This window comes from Lissotriton vulgaris, unplaced genomic scaffold (assembly GCF_964263255.1).
Source record: "Lissotriton vulgaris unplaced genomic scaffold, aLisVul1.2 SCAFFOLD_287, whole genome shotgun sequence".
Classification (NCBI taxonomy): Eukaryota; Metazoa; Chordata; class Amphibia; order Caudata; family Salamandridae; genus Lissotriton; species Lissotriton vulgaris.
The window spans coordinates 738,485-755,274 of record NW_028251376.1 but is presented as its reverse complement, the minus strand read 5'-3'; positions in this window follow the sequence as shown (position 1 = coordinate 755,274).

Sequence of the window (16,790 nt, the reverse complement as noted above, 5' to 3'; positions counted from 1 at the left end):
CCGCTATCCAACACTTTCCCTACTGTTGCACTCACTGGAGTGGGAATAGTAATTTTTACCCTCCCGCTATCCAACGATTTCCCTACTGTTGCACTCATTAGAGTGGGAATAGCAATTTTTACCCTTCCACTATCCAACGCTTTCCCTACTTTTGGACTCGCTGGAGTTGGAATAGTAGTTTTTACCCTTCCGCTATCCAACGCTTTCCCTACTGTTGCACTCACTGTCGTGGGAATATTAAATTTTACCCTCACGCTATCCAACACTGATGTAAATTTATTTTTAGAGATTACATATATTATTTATTAATTTTAATATTTTTTAATTCATTTTAAGTATGTTTTATTTAAGTATATTGATTATTTAATTATGTTAATGTTACTTTTAACATATTTAAGAAAATTGGTATTTTTTACAAACTATATTTTAAACAACAATATTTTGTCTTTGATATTTTTGTACTTACCTGTTTGTAAATAGGGAGTCGATATTCTGAACTTCGATATTTTGGTGTTGATATTCTGTCCATTATATATTTTTGTTGCCGATATTTAGTCAGTGATCCCTATTTGATATGCTAATGGGGCCACATTTAATTTGGTGCCCAATCCTATTTTCTGTCCCAGTCTGACTCTGTCCCCAACCATTCAGGATTATTTGGCCTGGGAGTAATACAAATTACTCATAGGTCTAATAATTACATTAGTGCCCAGATTAATGGTGGAATATGTATCTTCATACCAATAGACCCGATTCCCAATTTTGAAAGCAAAAAAATGGCTTTATTTTGGCAGACCCCTGTCTGAAATTTCCTCTGCTTCAATAGAAGATTTTTTTTTAAACCTCACTCTTTCATCTTCTAAACTGTTGGCATGTATGTGCCTTTCTCAATCATTAGAGCACAGCCCTATTGTGTTCAAAATGGCACCCCTCTCAGATGAAGGGGCTTTTCCTTTAATGGGAAGCATTCCCGTCCTTCCAGGAGCAGCTGTACAAACTACAGACTATGAGCGAAGTCGCAACGGCAGAGTCATATTCCAGCCCTTCACCTACAGGCTATTTTTTTTAACGTAATATCCCATTGTAATGGAAAAAATGTGGTTTCCGTTCCCATGCACTTAGATTTTAGTGGAACTGTAGCATTAGTGATGGTGACCGCATCATGTGTGCAAAAAGTCTTGCCAATAAAGGTAGCAAAATTCTGGTGGTAATAACAAAGGGAAACACGTGCAAACATAGCAGTAAAGGTGCATGTGCAGGAATATATTTACTCTTAAAATTGCTTGGTAAAACAAGCAGTGTTTGTCTTGTGGGGAATGAAATGCTAAAACCACAAAATAGAATTTCTCACTTCTCAGAGAAATGTCAAACTCCCTAACTTTTCTGTGGTGTTGCCAGTGGTATAATGCAAATTGATGAGGCCCTCCTGCAGACTATGGTCAGGGGTCCTTGAGAATGCCTTATCTCACAATTATCCATAGCTCCTAAGCTGGATGGAGGGCCCCTCGAAAATTGGGGTCCCCCTGTGCCACAGTGGTTGTAGAGGACTGATTTTTAACCCCTGGGAGTAGCTATGGTCATCACGAACATGGGGCACGTTAGGAAGGCGGGCGGACTTTGTCCGCCCGCCATCATGATGCAAAAAGGGACTGCCCACCATAAGGGTGGGGGTCCTGTGAGGAACATTAGGTTGCGCCCCCCACAGTGGCGGGCGCATTCCGCATGTTTAGCATTGCGTTGGGCGGTGCTGAAAAGCACCGCCCGCTGCAATGCTAAAAAATGCACATCATGCAGTTCAATACACAACATGACAGGCACCGTGCGGTGCCTGCCACGGTGTATATTGAAATGCAGGGGGTACCATAGGTACCCCCGCATGTGCACACCCCAATCCCCAGAATCCCTGGGGGCCCGCGACAGGCTCCGCAAGTGATTTTCGCCTGCCTTTCCGTGGCGGCAACGGCATGTCCCCGCCATAATGCTAATATGGAAGGCAGTGTTTTTCAGATACGCCACCATATTAGCAGCTTTTCCGCTCCGTCGACTCTTCGACCGGGTGGAAAACCGGTGGAAGGTCGTTCCGTCCGCCGGGCTCCCCCTGCCATGGCAATGTGGTGGGGGAGAATTCAGTGCGGGCGGAGGTTTTCTGCGGGCGGATGGCCACCGCCATATGGGCAGTGGCAATCCGCCCGCAATCATAATGGGCCCCATGGTCTCCAGTCCTGAACATTTCACCTACAAATCATTATTTTCAGGTGTGTACATCTAATTAGTCCAATGAAAGAAAAACTAGACTAAAACACCCCGAATGCATTAAGTGAACACAAGAAAGTTTAGGGCTGGAAACAGTACCAGTAATGACCTGGAAGGAGGTGGACGAAGCGCGCAGTCGGATGTCATAACCAACATGGTCGTTACATCAGGCTTTGAGATACTGGATTTCCCCACTGTCACTCAGGGCTGCCATAGTTCAGAGTAGGGCCACCTCTCAACAGTTTCTGCTTTGTAGCCGCTTCATCTCCTTTAATCTTTTCACACTCTTGGACTTCCAGCAGTGGGGAACTGAAGTTTATGGCACGTCACTCCTCCATCGCTATGCGAGTGCGGACAGGAGTGGCGCACTCACAACCCTTGGTTGCAATAGAAAGGTTCATGGTTCAGGGAAGGGACGATTTTTCATTTATTACTTTTTTTTTTAAAGAAAAATCACTTATTTGTTGTTGTCGGCAGACTGTGACACAAAACAAAATGCCAGGAGACAAGAATTGTATTATGATAAGGAACTCCGACAGAGGCCCACATATCAATTAACAAAAATTTCACAAAGAAAAAGACAATAAATATGCATTATATAATAACATTTACATCAATTACAATTAAAGACACAAGAGATTACAAAATAATAGACATTTGATAGATCTTACTACAGAACATTTAGGGGCCGATTAGGATGGCGGTGAATCTGCATCCTCCGGGCCGGCGGAAGCCACCGCCGGCCTGGAGGATGCGGATTCACCGCCGCGGCCACAGAAAACAACCACTGCCAGATTAGGATGGCGGTGGGATTGCGGTGAGACCAGCGGCGGACGGCAGGTCTGACCGCCGCTGATCCGCGGGGTGTGGAGGGCAATTTGGTGGCGGTGTCTGCAAGACACCGTCAGCCAAATTAGGATGTGCATTGAAACATGCTTTTCCACGGCGGCTTTTCTGCATTGGAAAAGCATGCAGTCTTTGGTGTTTGGGGGCCTGTTGCGGCCCCCCAGGGTGTCAGGGGTGGGGGGTGCACATGGGGGGTACCTATGGTACCTCCCAGCATTTACATGCACAAAGCGGCAGGCACCGCGCGGTGCCTGCCGCTTTGTGCATGTAAATGTAAAACATGCATTTTTAACCTTGCGGCGGGTGCTGCTTCAAGCAGCACCCACCGCAAGGTTAAAGATACAGGATGTGACCGCCAGGGTGGCGGTCACATCCTAATTGCACTGGAGGGACTGCCGCTGCCCCTGCGGACAGTCCCTCCACCTCGGGGTGGCGGACAAACGCAGGTCCGTCCGCCATCCTAATGAACCCCTTAATTAGATGGAAACATTGCAGACTTAAAAAGTGACATAGTGCATAGTGCAACATGCAATGTACAAATAAAACATATTTAAAAAACAGAATTTAAGGAAAAAGAAAACACCATAGCACCTGAACAACAGGGACCAAGGATTAGGGGGACATGTGTCGTTCAATATATAGTATTGACCATAGAGATAGAAGTCAACATGATATAACAAAAGATGTTCAACTACACAAGTTAAAAGTCTTATAGATACAGTATTAAAACGTCATCATACTTAAGTAACAACCACCAGCCAAACCTAAAGACAATGGCATTGTGCAGAGCAAACCAGTAAAGATAAACCCAAAATCCTAAAGCGGCGATAATTTCCTATCGCCCCCCATGATAATATGCCCCAGAGGCCTTAAAAAGTGATGACGTGCATTCTGTGGAACAGGACAAAGAAAGAGTACATGATTAAGGTCTTGAATAAGTCGCTGACAAACGGCCTGATTCCGAGTTTGTGGTAGGCGAAATGCTGTTGAAATGGCGTCGGAATCCCTGTCACACAATTGGCGGTCTGCCCGCCGTATTATGATGCCGGCGGTTTGCTGAACGAAAGACCGTCGGAGCACCACCGCCAGCCATTCGTTTTGCGCCTCAATGGTGGTAAGGGAAAAACAGCTCTCAGAGGGCAGTACATAGAAGTTCACTGCCATCTGAATTACAAGTTGGCTTTCCGACGAGCCGGCTGTGGCGGGAAGACCGCCTGCTTGGAGTCAGCGGAATCAAATGAATTGGGGTGCATACTCACCTATTTCCTTTTCTTCACTTCAGTCTCCAACGTGGATCCCTTCCTTCAGGTCCCCCGTTCACAGCAGCATCTTGACCTCGAAGAAAACGACCCTGAGAGATCACAAATAGTGGTCGGGAAATCCAGGTAAGTTTGTTTTGTACTATTTACCCATGGATTGGACTGGGCACATATGGGCCAGACTCCAGCAATGGGAAAGTACTTGCAGTAGGTATTTTTTCACATTTGTCATTCATATGTGTACATTCAACACTTGTGCAGTCGAAATATACACGCCAGTGCATTGACACATATGTAAAATATTCCCCGCCATCAGAAACACCGCATCTGGCCCAGCGCGGACATCGTAATATGGCAGGGGGGAGACTGCCGCCACATCGGTCTTCTTGGGGTTGCCGCTGCGGCTCTAAAGCAGTACCTCATAATCGGGCCCAAGGCTTGCACGTGCTTACATCTTTCGGGACTTTATCCCAAATTCCAGTAATGGTGGTAAGGGAAAGCAAGCCCATTCTCAGTAAAAGTGGCACCCTTCCGACCCCATAAGGTCAATTCCAGATTAAATAGGGCTAGGTTGATGCGGTTGTTGAAGAGGGTGAAATTTATAAAAAATATCACATATGATATAAAATGTAAACCTTTGCAGCTTTGCACAACCCTTTCAAAAGCACAGCAGTAACGCACGTTTATAGGTATTAAGCCAGTCGGTTTAACTCACAAACCTAATCTCGTTCAACTGAGTACTGCACTTGACCTACAAAGTGATGAGTCATGCTTGACATTTCTGGAGTTAATAATCTGAGCAAAAATGACATAAAAGTGCAGAAAACTGTTCGCCTTAGACAACCCTTTTTAAAAGGCAGTGCATTCAGTACACCTGTGACTTAAAATTAAAAAAGAAACACGCTTGCTATATTTGACCTGAGGCCTGCCTTACCTCAACCATTAGGTGTATCGACATTCTTGCTTTTTGAAGCGAGGAGCGTGATGACGTCTGGCCGAGTCCATTAGAGGCACGCTCCAGGAAGCAGCCACCTGTGAGAAGAGAGCTTTTCTTCTCAGTTTTATGTTCCCCTGCTGGGCAGTTTCCCAGCTTAATGGGTTTGTAGAGGAGTCCAATCCAGAGCACATCATGCAGAAAGCGTTAGAGTGATATTGCACTGTTACATAAGGCCCTGTGTTAGGAAAACACCGTGCCAAAATACATTTACCGTAGCAGTTGTTTGACGATGTGCACTGTTATCAATCTAACTAGGTATCTGCAATTTGTGTACTTCTCTCTGAATTAAATTACTTTAGATTGCAACCTGCTCGGGACGTAATCTAAAAAAGTGATTACTTTTGAAGTACAAAATTGAAGTAAATTGTCAATTATTTCGGTACACCAGTTAAAAGGGCAGCATTCTTTAATTAATCTTGAGGGCTTCGAGCCATTCTTTCATCAACCATGAAAAGAATTCATCATGTTTAAGTACAAAATAATGACTGAATATTACTAAACCACCGGTATACTTATAAATAGGCTTTGTGCCTGGTGGTACTTTTTACCAAGGTTCAGTGAGACTGAGGGGGCTGTTTGCCTCTTGATCAGTGTCTCCACCAGTGCCTGAAATAGTATTAAAGAGGTATAGGTACTCATTGTCCTGGAGAGCGTGTGGTACTGGCAGTGGCGGCTTGTAGGGGATGATGGTGGAGGAGCAGGTGGGTAGAATTTCTTTTGAAATATGCTTACCTGTGAACTCAGCCGCCACCTCTCCTCCATCTTCTTCACTGCAACAGAAACACCTAGGCTCCCAGTCTCTCCCAGCCAATCACAATGCTGCCTTACAGCAGTGTTGTGATTGGTTTGAGCGACGTGGTTCGGCACTCAGAGAGGGACTGGGAGGCTGGGCATTTTCTCCACCCAGACTGCAATACAGCCTAGGTGGAGAACATGCCAAGTGCGCATGATGGTTGGGCAGGCCTGAGATAGCCAGCCAAATCACTTAAGGTGCAGCCACCAGTCCTCCCTCTGCTCCCGTCAAGCAGCCCAGCCCCGCCCAGCCCCATCCTAACATGGACCTTAAAGGCAGACTACAAATAAGAGATATGTTCTGTTATTATCATTTTTTTTACTTTGCTCTGCTCTTAGAGCAGTGGGGTGATGCTCCTCCGCCTTAGTGGAGGAGCCACTACTGGGAAGTACTCTTGTATTAAAAGTATTTAAACCCCACTGAGAAGTGCAGGAATGCTCCTTGTAAAATTGAAGAGGTGCATGTATTCAGTACCTGCGAGTATCTGCCCTTTTAAAGAACTGGTCTCGGTGCCCCTTTAGCTCTCATGGCTTGCGACTGCCTGTTGCGCTACGCATGATGGGACTTGTAGTTTTAATCTTGACCCGCTGAAGTGGCATTATTGAGGACAGTTATGAACTGTGAAATATATTAACCTCATAGGTCTGGAAGCTGTGGTTGAGGTGTCCTCTCGGGCCCTTTCTCATCAGTCCCTGAGCTGACTGATACCGCCGGGAAAGATGAGTGGGGGTACATTTCTGAGATACTGTCACAATGACAAAATACACAGAGGTAGCAGAAGTAATATCATATACATCGTTCAGCCACAATGCCACAGAAAGCGTCTTCACACAATCCTTGATCAAGATTACCAGAGTACTTCATGTCTCCAGGACATCCTGTTTCCAGTCCTTGGGTTTCATTTAGGGGGTTCTGGGAAATGTAGTCTTGATTTATTCAATTGGGCAATTTGACAGCAACACCAGAAAACAATGATGAAAGATACAATTAAAGCAGAGAACTGGGAAGATGTGCTCATGATAGGTAATAATCTGATAATAATGATTCTATTCCATGATAAACATTAAACATTTTTAAAAAATCGAGGCCATGCCATATTAAAGCAAGCATTTGCTATGCCAATGGGTGTGGCTTATAAATCATGCCATTGAAAGGTTTAGGCACTCAATAGGTTATTATACATTCACACTCTATGACACACTCATCCCTGCACTCATTCAAAAATTCATTCGCCCACTGACTCATTCTTACGTCACTCAATTACATAGCCACAATAAAAAACATATACCAACTCAACAACATATTCAAGATAAATTACAAAAATAAAAGTAGATACAAAGGAAACATGTTACTACCTAAACATGGTGGGCATATACTTATAGTAACAAATGCAATTAAGCAAAGTGTACTGTTGTTTTAAAGTTCCACCATGACCACTACGCTTCGCACCAACAAGTAGGCCATCTTGAAATGATAACACAATGATACAATATAATTCCATTATGGTCATCTTTTTAAGAGGCAGTGGCCAGCACCGCAGATTAAATGAACGACAAACAAGTGGCCTGTTGGAACTGTTTAGGGAGTTGTAGTATGCCCTAAAATATATGAATGAAAAGAAGAGAAGAAAGAAAAATGAAAGGTAACCGAAAAAAGGAGAAAAAGAAAAACTAAATGTCAGGCTCACTAGTACTGGCAGTGAAGCACACCCATTTTTAGACAGTTGTGCAGATGTAATCAATTGCAATCGTATTCAGACAAATGCTGTCACTCAGAGATAACATAGCCAATGGTTGAAGTGGGCCTACTAGTTACCCTGTGCTGTAGGCTGTCATGGATAGAATGTAAACCACACTCACCCAGACCAGTGATAGCATAGGGCTGACCCAAGCCTCTGTAAATTACAAACATGCACAGTTTTATCACCCATGATCTCATTTCAGATGTCGCTGATGATGATTTTAATGAGTCATGCAATATGTGAGGTCATCAGCAGTGCATGGCAAGGGAGTTGGTTACTTTAGGTCACCAGTTGTAGTTATTTGAGATAAATATAACTGGTGAATATAAGTGGCTTTATTTGCTTAAAACTGTATGTTTTAACTGACAATTTCGCTTAACTAAATCATCCCATTAACCTTTGTTTTTTTCAGTAAATTTCTAGTTTTTTTTTACATAAAGTAATATTTTATTACCATAGGTAAAGCCAATCCGACGCCGTACATGGGCTTTGCTATGTGCAACATGGAGTTGTCCGCTCAACCTCCGCTGGTACCCAAGTACCTCACTGCCGTAGAGTCACACCCAGGACCCACCCGGGACACCCAAATCTATATTTTCCCTTCGGCTGCGGCCCCAGCCGGCTCCCCATCCGAAACCCTAAATGGTTGCCGGCGGGAGCCAACATCTCTTTTATCAGGCCAGTGCCCCCATGCCCACCAGGGGCACCCTCAGCTCTGTTTTGATTGGTAGCTGCGGGGGGAGCCCCATGGCTTCCGCCACCTGTGGCACCCACTTCCAATTGTTGGGGACCACAGGGGAACCCCAAGGCTCTGTGACCCTACCGACTCTGCAGCCAGCACCATAATGGGTGCTGTCGGGAGACAACACTATTCCTTTGCTCCAGCCCAAGCAGGAGCAGCATTTTTCACTGCTCCTGTCTAAGAAGGAGCAAACCTCTATTTTCTGCCTGGGAGAATACACAAAGGGTATGCCTGCGCTCTCTCGGGCGATACAAAAGGGGATGATGGACGGAGCGTTTGAGCAAATCAAACACTCACCCCCAGTCAACTGATCTGGGTTTAATCCATCACCATTCTTTAGCTCACGTGCCACCCCAGTTCAGACATGGCCGTATGCAAATCAGTCTGACCCTGTGCCTCATGGGAACAGTCCAGCCAAACTGCAAAGCCATGTCTTCCCTGGACCGGAAACAAGCATCCTGGGACCGGTTTCGGATTCATAATCCTCCTCAGCCAGGCTATCTTGAATCTAGTGGCCAAGTGAGCAAGGGACTCACGTCTGAGCATACCCTGCCAACTTAGGGCGAACAAAGCGATACAAAAGGGGATTATGGACGGAGCGTTTGAGCAAATCAAACACTCACCCCCAGTCAACTGATCTGGGTTTAATCCATCACCATTCTTTAGCTCACTCAGCCACCCCAGTTCAGACATGGCCATATGCAAATCAGTCTGACCCTGTGCCTCATGGGAACAGTCCAGCGCGAACTGCCAAGCCATGTCTTCCCTGGATCGGAAACAAGCACCCTGGGACCGGTTTTGGATTCATAATCCTCATCAGCCAGGCTATCTTGAATCCAGTGGCCAAGTGAGCAAGGGACTCACGTCTGAGCATACCCTGCCAACTTAGGGCGAACAAAGCAATACAAAAGGGGATGATAGACGGAGCGTTTGAGCAAATCAAACACTCACCCCAGTCAACTGATCTGGGTTTAATCCATCACCATTCTTCAGCTCGCTCAGCCACCCCAGTTCAGACATGGCCATATGCAAATCAGTCTGACCCTGTGCCTCATGGGAACAGTCCAGCACGAACTGCCAAGCCATATCTTCCCTGGACCGGAAACAAGCATCCTGGGACCGGTTTCGGATTCATAATCCTCATCAGCCAAGCTATCTTGAATCCAGTGGCCAAGTGAGCAAGGGACTCACGTCTGAGCATACCCTGCCAACTTAGGGCGAACAAAGCGATACAAAAGGGGATGATGGATGGAGCGTTTGAGCTAATCAAACACTCACCCCCGGTCAACTGATCTGGGTTTAATCCATCACCATTCTTTAGCTCACTCAGCCTCCTCAGTTCAGACATGGCCATATGCTGACTCTGCAGCCAGCACCATAATGGGTGCTGTCGGAAGACAACACTATTCCTTTGCTCCAGCCCAAGCAGGAGCAGCATTTTTCACTGCTACCGTCTAAGAAGGAGCAAACCTCTATTCCCTGCCTGGGAGAATACACAAAGGGTATGCCTGTGCTCTCTCGGGAACAGAACCTCAGTGCACTGGGGGCTGGACCCCCCCAGACACTGCAATTGTGCTCAGGGGGATGTAGTTCCCAGACCCGACCTTTTGGGATGGGGGCCCAACACACTCCAGCCCCACAAAAATACACTGGCCCTGGAGAATGGGGTACCTGGGGCCACTTCGAAGCTTGGGAAGTAGGGTACCACTCCCTACCGCATAAAAAACAAGCATTAGAAATGCAATCGGGCTCGGATTTATTTGAGTTTGAGCTAATGGCATTGTAAATGGCAATGTCTTTTCGCCATGTGTTATGGAGTGTATGCATGTGGTGTGTAGTGGAATTATGTTGGTTGAATTGTAATTTTACCAATGGTGGCATGCTGTGCTTTATATGAATATGTTTAAAAGTAAAGTGTACCATACTGCGATTGCTTGGTGTAAAAGTGCACTGCCGGCTGGAGGTGTGTGTGCCTGGTGGAAGGGTGCACTGACAGCTTTTGGGTGTGTGCTTGGTAAAAGCGTGCACAGATGGCTGATTGTTGTTGGTGTTTGTGCATGGTGAAAGCATTCATTGACGGCTGGGGGTGTGTTGTTGTGTGTTTTGTTTTCTGTGTACTGGTGAGTGTGTGGTAGTGAGTCTGTGGGGGTGAGCCTGGGGAGTGAGTGTGGTGGTGAGTGTGTTGTGTTGAGTGGTGACGAGTGTGTGGTGTTGAGAGACTGAGGTGTGTGGTTTGTGTGTGCGTTATGTGTGTGTGGTGTGTGTGTGGTGTATGTGTGTATGGTGTGTGTGTGTGGTATGTGTGTGTGGTGTATGTGTGTGTGGTGCTTTCTGCACACTCACACACTGCCCCTACACATTCACACATTGCTGACCCGCACACTCCCAATGTCACCCTGCATAGTCACACACTGTTTATCCTGCACACTCATTCTGCACACTCACACAATGTGCACCCTGCACCCTTACACACTGTCTCTGCAGTCACTCTGCACTCACTGTCACTCTGCACTCACTGTCACTCTGCACTCACTGTCACTCTGCACTCACTGTCACTCTGCTGTCACTCTGCACTCACTGTCACTCTGCTGTCACTCTGCACTCACTGTCACTCTGCACTCACTGTCACTCTGCACTCACTGTCACTCTGCAATCACTGTCCCTCTGCTGTCACTCTGCACTCACTGTCACTCTGCACTCACTGTCACTCTGCTGTCACTCTGCACTCACTGTCACTCTGCACTCACTGTCACTCTGCTGTCACTCTGCACTCACTGTCACTCTGCACTCACTGTCCCTCTGCACTCACTGTCACTCTGCACTCACTCTGCACTCACTGTCACTCTGCACTCACTCTGCACTCACTGTCACTCTGCACTCACTGTCACTCTGCACTCATGGTCACTCTGCACTCACTGTCACTCTGCACTCACTCTGCACTCACTGTCACTCTGCACTCACTCTGCACTCACTGTCACTTTGCACTCACTCTGCACTCACTGTCACTTGCTGTCACTCTGCACTCACTGCCACTCTACACTCACTGCCACTCTGCACTCAGTCTGCACTCACTGTCACTCTGCACTCACTCTGCACTCACTGTCACTCTGCACTCACTCTGCACTCACTGTCACTTTGCACTCACTCTGCACTCACTGTCACTTGCTGTCACTTGCTGTCACTCTGAACTCACTCTGCACTCACTGTCACTCACTGTCACTCTGAACTCACTGTCACTGCACTCACTGTCACTCTGCACTCACTGTCACTCTGCACTCACTGTCACTCTGCACTCACTGTCACTCTGCACTCACTGTCACTCTGCACTCACTCTGCACTCACTGTCACTCTGCACTCAGTGTGCACTTACTGCCACTATGCACTCAGTCTGCACTCACTGTCACTTTGCACTCACTCTGCACCCCCTGTCACTTTGCACTCACTCTGCACTCACTGTCACTTGCTGTCACTCTGCACTCACTGTCACTCTGCACTCACTGTCACTATGCACTCACTGTCACTCTGCACTCACTGTCACTCTGCAGCCACTGTCACTCTGCACTCACTCTGCACTCACTGCCACTTGCTGCCACTCTGCACTCACTGTCACTCTGCACTCACTGTCACCCTGCACTCACTGTCACTCTGCACTCACTCTGCACTCACAGTCACTCTGCACTCACTCTGCACTCACTGTCACTCTGCACTCACTGTCACTCTGCACTCACTGTCACTCTGCACTCGCTGTCACTCTGCACTCACTCTGCACTCACTGTCACTCTGCACTCACTCTGCACTCACTGTCACTCTGCACTCACTGTCACTCTGCACTCACTCTGCACTCACTGTCACTCTGCACTCACTGTCACTCTGCACTCACTGTCACTCTGCACTCACTGTCACTCTGCACTCACTTTGCACTCACTGTCACTCTGCACTCACTGTCACCCTGCACTCACTCCGCACTCACTGTCACTCTGCTCTCACTCTGCACTCACGGTCACTCTGCACTCACTCTGCACTCAGTGTGCACTCACTGTCACTCTGCACTCAGTCTGCACTCACTGCCACTCTGCACTCAGTCTGCACTCACTGTCACTCTGCACTCAGTCTGCACTCACTGTCACTCTGCACTCAGTCTGCACTCACTGTCACTCTGCACTCAGTCTGCACTCACTGTCACTCTGCACTCACTGTCACTCTGCACTCACTGTCACTCTGCACTCACTCTGCACTCACAGTCACTCTGCACTCACTCTGCACTCAGTGTGCACTCACTGTCACTCTGCACTCAGTTTGCACTTACTGCCACTCTGCACTCAGTCTGCACTCACTGTCACTTTGCACTCACTCTGCACTCAGTCGCTTTGCACTCACTCAGCACTCACTGTCACTCTGCACTCACTCTGCACTCACTGTCACTCTGCACTCACTCTGCACTCACTGTCACTCTGCACTCACTGTCACTCTGCACTCACTCTGCACTCAGTGTGCACTCACTGCCTCTCTGCACTCAGTCTTCACTCACTGTCACTTTGCACTCACTCTGCACTCAGTCACTTTGCACTCACTCTGCACACACTGTCACTCTACTGTCACTCTGCACTCACTGTCACTCTGCACTCACTCTGCACTCACTGTCACTCTACTCACTCTGCACTCACTGTCACTCTGCACTCAGTCTGCACTCACTGTCACTTTGCACTCACTCTGCACTCAGTCACTTTGCACTCACTCTGCACTCACTGTCACTCTGCTGTCACTCTGCACTCACTGTCACTCTGCACTAACTGTCACTCTGCACTCACTGTCACTCTGCACTCACTCTGCACTCACTGTCACTCTGCACTCACTGTCAATCTGCACTCACTGTCACTCTGCACTCACTCTGCACTCACTGTCACTCTGCACTCACTGTCACTCTGCACTCACTCAGCACTCACTGTCACTCTGCACTCACTCTGCACTCACTGTCACTCTGCAGTCACTCTGCACTCACTGTCACTCTGCACTCAGTCTGCACTCACTGTCACTCTGCACTCACTGTCACTCTCGCACTCACTCTGCACTCACTGTCACTCTGCACTCACTGTCACTCTGCACTCACTGTCACTCTGCACTCACTGTCACTCTGCACTCAGTGTCACTCTGCACTCACTGTCACTCTGCACTTACTGTCACTCTGCACTCACTGTCACTCTGCACTCACTCTGCACTCACTGTCACTCTGCACTCACTGTCACTCTGCACTCACTCTGCACTCACTGTCACTCTGCACTCACTGTCACTATGCACTCACTCTGCACTCACTGTCACTCTGCACTCACTCTGCACACACTGTCACTTTGCACTCACTCTGCACTCACTGTCACTTGCTGTGTTGGACAGGCCACATGAAGGGCCGCTCTCCCCCCGGCCCGACCAGGCCCGAGCCCGGTCACGCTAGTACCACACACCACCATTGCACGTCCTCCGTCCCCTCAGGGACCCCTGCCTTCGAACATATCAACCTCGTGGGCCCGATCCACTGCTGGCCCGCGCGCCCATCCGGGACGCCATCTTGGACACTCCACCACGAGGCCGCCTGGCCCCCGATCGACCTCAACCCTGGGCCTAGCCAGGCCTCAGACATCCCGGCACCACCATCCACCCAGGAGGTGAGCGGGCTACTTGGCAAGTCAATGGGAGAAAGAGGTGTCGATGGCTCTCCCCCGCCAAGTGCCGCTCGGCCATCGCCTCCCCGGGCGCTGGCTCCACCCCCCTGCTGGGTGTCGGGACACCCTCATCCCGGACCTCCCGACCTCCAGGTGCGAGGGTCCGGACATCAAAGAACATCAGCCCTATAACTGGGGCAGCTCCAGAGCAGGAGGGCAGTTGTATCTTGGAGTCGAGAGACGCAAAGAAGAACTCATCCTTGACGGACTACTGGCGCTGCCGTAGCTCTGCCTCGTGCACCTTCGTCTTGCCTGCCGGCGCTGCCGCAACCTTCGTAACCTTCCAATCCTTCATCGTCGTCGGGACCTGCTGGCGTGGCCGCGGACCGTTTGCAACCATCATCTCATCGGGACCTGCTGGCTCCGCCGCGGACCGTCGTTTCCTTCGTCCATCTCGGGACCTGCTGGCTCCGCCGCGGCCCGATCATCTAGGATGCCGAGCTCGAGGATTGAGAGCTATTTCCACCTTTTGATAACAAGACTGTCCCGCTACCCTTTTCCCAAACCAGAGACCAGAATCGAGGGGACCCCTGAGTCCAGACCTCCTTGTACCATTCCATCGTACTTAAAGAATTGCCTATAAAGTATCGTTGAACTTTACCCTTGTGTGGTGTCCGTCTGTGGGGGGGAAGTTACTTGTCTGTACGATCGCTGGAGACGGCTGGAGACGATCCGAATCACCGCATAATCGTACAGAGAGTAGCTCACCCCACGACGAAATCACGATGACGACTAAAGAAAGCGGAGCAACCGAGAAATTCCAGATGGAGAAATTGGACGAGTACAGCCATCGTGAACTAAAACAATTCTGCATCGAACTAGGTATCGCTACCACCGGACTAAGTACCAAAGACGATTTTAAGCATGCCCTAGAATCTTGGGCAGAAACCGGGGCTGCCGGAACCCCTGATCAAAGCATCGCAGCAAAAACCTCCACGGCCCCTGAAGAGCGAAGAACGGGTCTCTCGCAAGACGAGATCCAGGAACGAGAAAAAACCCGACTACACAAGCTGGAAATGGCCCGACTCAAAATGGACATTGAACTTAAGTTGGCCGAACAAAAAATCAACTTAGAGCACCTGCGTCTCCGAGAAGAAAGAGAGGAGAAACAGAGACAAAGGGAGCTCGAGGAAAAGAGACTGGCATATGAACACGAGCGAAAACTAGCTGAGATCGATCTACGCAAGCAGAATAAAGAAGTAGGGGTGTCCGAGCAACCCCACACCCCAGGGGCAACAGAGAAAAAGGTACACATCCCCAAAGATGTCGTTCGAGAATACTTCCGAGAGGACGACATCCAGCAATGGTTTAAGGCCTATGAAATCGCTATGACTGCACACCGGATCGATAGAAGCGATTGGGGAGCCGGTCTATGGGGGAGATTCCTCAATGAGGGCCGCGACGCCCTGCTACAGCTCCCGGACCACCAGATGACCTCCTACGACCATATGAAAGCTGCACTCCTCACTCGCTATGGCCTCACACCCGAGATGTACCGTCAGAGGTTCCGAGACTGCACCCCGGACCGCATCCCGGGTACAACTTGGGTGGACTATGTAAACTACTTTAGCCTTCGAGGGCTGGATCAAAGGAAGCAAGGTCACAACCTACGAACAACTGTTCAATCTTATGGTATGGGAGCACCTGTCGAACAATTGCTTCATTGAACTCCGCCAGCACCTCCTCGACAGCAAGTTAACGGATCCCCGGCAGCTCGCAGCCGAAGCTGACCGGTGGGAAATCACCAGAGTGGGCCGGAATGGGTCCTACGAACAGAACCGGAACAACAACGGTCAGCACCGTCCCCGAGGAGGAGGAGGGGGCCAAGGACGAGGAAGAGACAACGCCCCGGTCGCCCCCGCTACCAGCACCACCCCCCGGCCAACCGGGGCAGCACCCCGGCGCGACCGGGATACCGAGCCAATGTTACGTGCCATCGATGCCAACGAGTCGGCCACTATGCAAACGACCCAAACTGCCCCCAGTACCAGAGCCCAAAACCCCGCCAAGTAGCAGCTGCTGCTCTGGGGGAGGAACAGATCTCAGAGGAACAAGAGGAATATGAACAGGAACATCAAGAATGGGAGCCAGCCGCCATGGCCCTAGCATGCTTAGGGGGGAAAGACATGGTCCCGCGGGTCCCCCTACCCGCTAACACCCAGAAGTACAGCCAGTGGGTGAGCATCAATGGACGCCGGGCCGAAGCCCTTCGTGACACCGGGGCCAGTGTAACAGCCGTCCGCTGTCACCTGGTGACCCCAGAACAGTATCTACCGAACATTCTCTGCCCTGTACGTTCAGCCGATAACTCAGAAAGCCTGTGTCGGATGGCCTGCGTCCCCTTCGAGTGGGGAGGGGTCTCCGGCATGTTGAAGGTAACGGTCCGAGACGATGCCCCCGTAGACTGCCTCCTGGGGAATGACCTTGAAAGCTCTCCGTGGGCAG